This window comes from Vicugna pacos, unplaced genomic scaffold (genome assembly GCF_048564905.1).
Source record: "Vicugna pacos unplaced genomic scaffold, VicPac4 scaffold_21, whole genome shotgun sequence".
Lineage (NCBI taxonomy): Eukaryota > Metazoa > Chordata > Mammalia > Artiodactyla > Camelidae > Vicugna > Vicugna pacos.
This window is the reverse complement of record NW_027328742.1, coordinates 19702550-19707918: the sequence shown is the minus strand read 5'-3', so window position 1 is coordinate 19707918 and position 5369 is coordinate 19702550. Positions and strand designations below refer to the sequence as shown.

The 5369-nt window shown below is 41.9% G+C and overlaps 1 long non-coding RNA gene across 1 annotated transcript; it reads left to right on the top strand.

The window, feature by feature from the left end:
• On the top strand, positions 1-2570 carry LOC140694265 (uncharacterized). The gene is made up of 2 exons (XR_012070008.1): positions 1-183; positions 2215-2570. It is a non-coding gene; the product is annotated as an uncharacterized lncRNA (long non-coding RNA).
• The last annotated feature ends 2799 nt before the right edge of the window (positions 2571-5369 follow it).

Sequence of the window (5369 nt, the reverse complement as noted above, 5' to 3'; positions counted from 1 at the left end):
CTTCATACGCAACTATTAACAAAGAAGGTAATTGCTGCCAGTCTTCAGATAGCCTGCAAGGAGTTCCAGAATTGAATTATGGAGAATTAACTGGATAAATCAAGCTGGAAGTGGATTTACCAGTGGTGCAGCATTTAGCCTCTAATGAAAAGAACCAGAAGCAGTCTTTGATGGAATCTCAAGGTACGCTCATTTCTTTCCTGGTTTCTAGGATCAGAAAGAGCAGTACTACCTTTCTCTACCTAAAAAGGAATGTGGTGGAGGAGGAGGAGGTGGTGGAGGAGATGGAGGTGGAGGAGTATGTGGAGGAGGAGGATGTGGAGGAGGAGGATGTGGAGGAGGAGGATTTGGAGGAGGAGGATGTGGAGGAGTTGGAGGAAGAGGATGTGGAGGAGGTGGATGTGGAGGAGGAGCATGTGGAGGAGGAGGAGGTGGAGGAGGATGTGGAGGAGGAGGAGGTGGAGGAGGAGATGGAGGAGGAGGATGTGGAGGAGGAGGAGGAGGAGGTGGAGGAAGAGGAGGAGGTGGAGGAGGAGGTGGAGGTGGAGGAGGATTTTTAAAATAATCTTCAAGATTATTTCTTATTTCCAAAATAATATTTAATTAAAGCTACTTCATACGCAACTATTAACAAAGAAGGTAATTGCTGCCAGTCTTCAGATAGCCTGCAAGGAGTTCCAGAATTGAATTATGGAGAATTAACTGGATAAATCAAGCTGGAAGTGGATTTAACACTGGTGCAGCATTTAGCCTCTAATGAAAAGAGCTAGAAGCAGTCTTTCGATGAAATCTCAAAGTACGCTCAGTTCTTTCCTGGTTTCTAGTATCAGGAAGAGCAGTACTACCTTTCTCTACCTAAAAAGGGATGTGGAGGAGTAGGAGGAGGTGGAGGAGGAGGAGGTGGAGGAGTAGGTGGTGGAGGAGGAGGATGTGGAGGAGAAGGATGTGGAAGAGGGGGATGTGGAGGATTTGGAGGAGGAGGATGTGGAGGATTTGGAGGAGGAGGATGTGGAGGAGGAAGAGGTGGAGGAGGAGGTGGAGGAGGAGGTGGAGGAGGAGGTGGAGGAGGAGAAGGTGGAGGAGGTGGCAGAAGGTGTGGAGGAGGAGGAGGTGGAGGAGGATGTGGAGGAGAAGGAGTTGGAGGAGGAGGAGGAGGAGGAGGAGGAGGAGGTGGAGGAGGAGGAGGTGGAGGAGGAGGAGGTGGAGGAGGAGGTGGAGGAGGTGGAGGAGGATTAGTAGGTGGAGGAGGAATTGGAGGAGGAGGAGGAGGAGGTGGAGGAGGAGTTGGAAGAGGAGGATTAGGAGGAGGAGAATGTGGAGGATGAATTGGAGGAAGAGAAGATGGAGGAGTAGGTGGAGGAGGAGGAGGTGGAGGAGTAGGTGGAGGAGGAGGAGGTGGAAGATGAATTGGAGGAGGAATTGGAGGAGGAGGAGGTGGAGGAGAAAGTGGAGGAATTGGAGGAGGAAAAGGAGGAGGTGGAGGAGGTGGAGGTGTAGGAGGAGGAGGTGGAGGAGGAGGAGGAGGTGGAGGAGGAGGAGATGGAGGAGCAGGAGATGGAGGAGGTGGTGGAGGAGGAGGTGGTGGAGGAGGAGGAGGTGGTGGTGGAGGAGAAGTAGGAGGAGGTGGAGGAGAAGGAGGAGGTGGAGGAGGAGTTGGTGGAGGAGGAGTAGGTGGAGGTGGAGGAGGATGTGGAGGAGGAGGAGGAGGTGGAGAAGGAGGAGGGGAGGTGAAGTAGGAGGAGCTGGAGGTGGAGGTTCAACAATTTGTTGCCCTGTATGTGATCTCTATGGAAACTAGGCCTGTTCCTTGAACTTTTGCTATAAACCACCCCCTGCCCACACCTCCCCTCCTCAGCAGGCTCACAGTCTTGGAAGTATTAGCCCACTTGTCTCCTTTTTCCAACAAAGAAATAAAGCTGCCTCTTCTAGTTCATCCAAAACTCTGTCCTCCAGTCTCAATTCAGTAAGCTTAAGAAGGAGGGTGTGTTTTGGCAACTGGTTCATGTATCAGTTTTATGACTTTCCAGGCCATTACCTTATCTAGGTTGCTTTCTGCTCAGTGCCAGCCTCATTGTATTAAATGAAGGTAATAGTGCCTACCTCCGAGGGTTACTATGAGGATATAATACAAGTCAAGTGCTTAGATTAGCCCCCGGCAGGTACAAAGGTGAATTCTTAGGCTCCATGAGTTACTGTGTAATTTCTGTCTTCTAGGAGCTGACGGCAAGAGACACTGAAATGGACATGCTTCTACGATACATACAGTCAACAAAACAAGAACAACATAAAACAAAAACAAAATTAGATGATGGATATTTTATGGCTTTTCTTTTTATAGGTTCTACTTGTTTGTAAAATTAAGTGTCAGCTCTTTAGCTTGGCATCAAAGTCCATCACAATCTGATGCCAACGTTTCTATACACGTAACACATTCTTCCCCACTGACTAAATAACCTATACTCAGACCAAACCAGGCCATTAACTGTGGGCTCAGTGGACTCTACATCTAATCTCTACAAATCTATTCATGATATTTATTTAATCTGTATATAAAATACTTTTCATTCACATTTATTGGTAAATATCTTCTCATCTTTTACCAACCAGGCCAGACGGCTTTCTCCACAAAGCCTTTTTTTTTATTGATTTGTAATCATTTTACAATTTTGTGTCAGATTCCAGTGTAGAGCACAATTTTTCAGTTATACATGAACATACGTATATTCATTGTCACATTTTTTCTCTGTGAGCTACCATAAGATATTGTGTGTATTTCCCTGTGCTATACAGTATAACCTTGTTTATCTATTCTACAATTTTAAAATCCTGTCTATCCCTTCCCACCCTCCACCTCCTTGGCAACCACAAGTTTGTATTCTATGTCCAGGAGTCTGTTTCTGTTTTGTATTTATGCTTTGTTTGTTGGTTTGTTGGTTTGTTTTAGATTCCACATATGAGTGACCTCTTATGGTATTTTTCTTTCTCTTTCTGGCTTACTTCACTTAGAATGACATTCTCCAGGATGTGTAGGAGCCACTCAGCTAGTTTGTGGATTTCTTTTAAAGGGAATTGTACCATGTGTCACTGTAAAGTCAGTGTGTCCATGGGAAGGAAAAGTTTAGGTGACTCCTATGACACTATCTTGGTCCCTCTCCTCCTGCTTCTTAACATTAGTGTTAAACTTTCCTTACCCAAGGATAGCAAAGATATCTCAACACTTCTGTAAGCTTCTATCAGGTATTGTGTTTCATTTCATTATCTGCAAGATGCTAGGGAAAAAGCATACAATTTTGTGTAGGTTATCAATTGCAACATAGCAAATCACCCCATCACGCAAAACAAAGATTATTTATCCTTTCAGCTCACACATCTGTAAACACCACAGGCATAGTTGGTCTAGGCTGAATTTAGCTGGGTTGACTGAATTTACTCCTCTGCAGTTTGCTAGTCTGAGAAATTCTGTTCTTTACCACTTATTCTGGGCAGCTTACCCAGAGAGGTTCTCCTCTTCATGTCTCATTTTCTTTCTGGAACCAGAAGACTGGCTGAGAATGTTCTTCTGCTGGCAATGAGAGAGCCACAAGTGACCAAGTCCCATTGCATAAACTCAGATCAAACTTTGCTTGTATCATGCCTGCTGAAATTCCATTGGTCAAAGCAAGTCCCACAGATAAACTCAGTTCACCAGACAATAGTAGGAAGCCCTATAAAGGCATGGATTCAGGGAGATATGAAGATTTTAAGTCAGATATGCAATCTATCAAAAACTGGAAATTAGACAAAGCTAGGTGTAACTGGCAGCCCAGCCAAATTCCAGCTGTGTGATACTGAATTTAGTTTGTTTCAACAGGAAAGCAGGGACGGTTGTACATACAAATAAGACCATTTGTGTGATTATAAGAATTAAATGAGATAATATAAAACGTGTGAAGACAGCATAATGAAAATTTTCAATATCAAAATGTGTAAGAAAATATAATTGATCCTTGAACAACATGTATTTGAACTGTGCGGGTCCACGTACATATGGATTTTTTTCCATAGTTAATGCTACAGTGCTACACAACCCATTGCTGTTTGAAACCACAGATGCAGAACTGCAGAAATGGACAAAACACATATGGAGAGCCTACTATAAATTATACAACTATTAGTTTTGACTGCACAACAGGGAGGCAGTCTAACCCCCTTGTTGTTCAAGGGTCAAATGTAAAAATCTGGAATGCCATGCCCTATGTAACATCAAATATATGTTAATTTAATCCACAACAAGTTAAGAAAATCTAATTTTATTCAACACAGTTTAGGAGTTGACAACTTGAAAATTTACTCCTTTGAGAAAGACACACATATCAATGACAGCTTGGATATCTATTAATAAATCTACTAGTCTAAAAGGTGATTCTGTGCCCTTTACAGAAGTGGTAATATATTATTCAACCAACAACTGATTATTTACCAACAATTTTTAATTTAAGGTTAAGCTACAAAGTTCCTTCCCTGTGATTTGAAAGCGAAATATCTGAATTTTCATATAAATTTTATGTAATTATGAAGTGTTAAATGAGGCCTGAACAAATGGTACATTATCCTTAATTTTCTTTGTCTTGCGATGGCCATAATTAATTAAATATATGGAAAAATGTATTAACTCACATTGAGGCATAAGACTCACATCTGTCTCTTGGATTTCAATCAATAGCACTGGTTTTAAAATTGAAAGCATTATTCCTGATGTAATTAGTCTCTAACTTACAGTTTTTGTACATGGCTCCCACTTAGATCAAGCAGGCTGTGCTGTTCCTTGAGAACTTTCCTGTGTAACTTTAAAACTTATTTCAAGGAGTTGGAGTAACCGAAAAACTAAGGATTAAGGATTCTTCTCTCTTTTCCTTTTCATTTAAATGGCTCCTCAGGGAAGATGGATAGGACTGGGGTGGGTTATAATTCCTTTTTCTACAATGTTCATGACATGCACTAATGAAAGTGTTCACCTTTATGTTCCTCTTGATTATAACCAAGGAATTTTTGATGCCACATAGGCATAAATTTTTGTTTCTTGATTGGAAAAGGGCAGGCTGGTTGTGGAGTCTAATTGCTGAAAGATGAAATTTGAGAACTGGAGGTCATTGTGAAGTTATAATTCTTTCCCACATCCTGACAAATAACTAAAATTCTATTTTTTAAAAATTTGAGGTTAAGCTTTATTTTCTGAGGTTACCACTTTTATTAGCACTTTCAAAAACAACAACCTACATACATAGTGAACCTCAATAGAAAAGTCATCTTCCAACATAATATAAACATGTATGTATAAGTTGGCTGAAGCGCACTTTTCTGAGATCCTTAGCAGTAAAGAGCCAACTGGG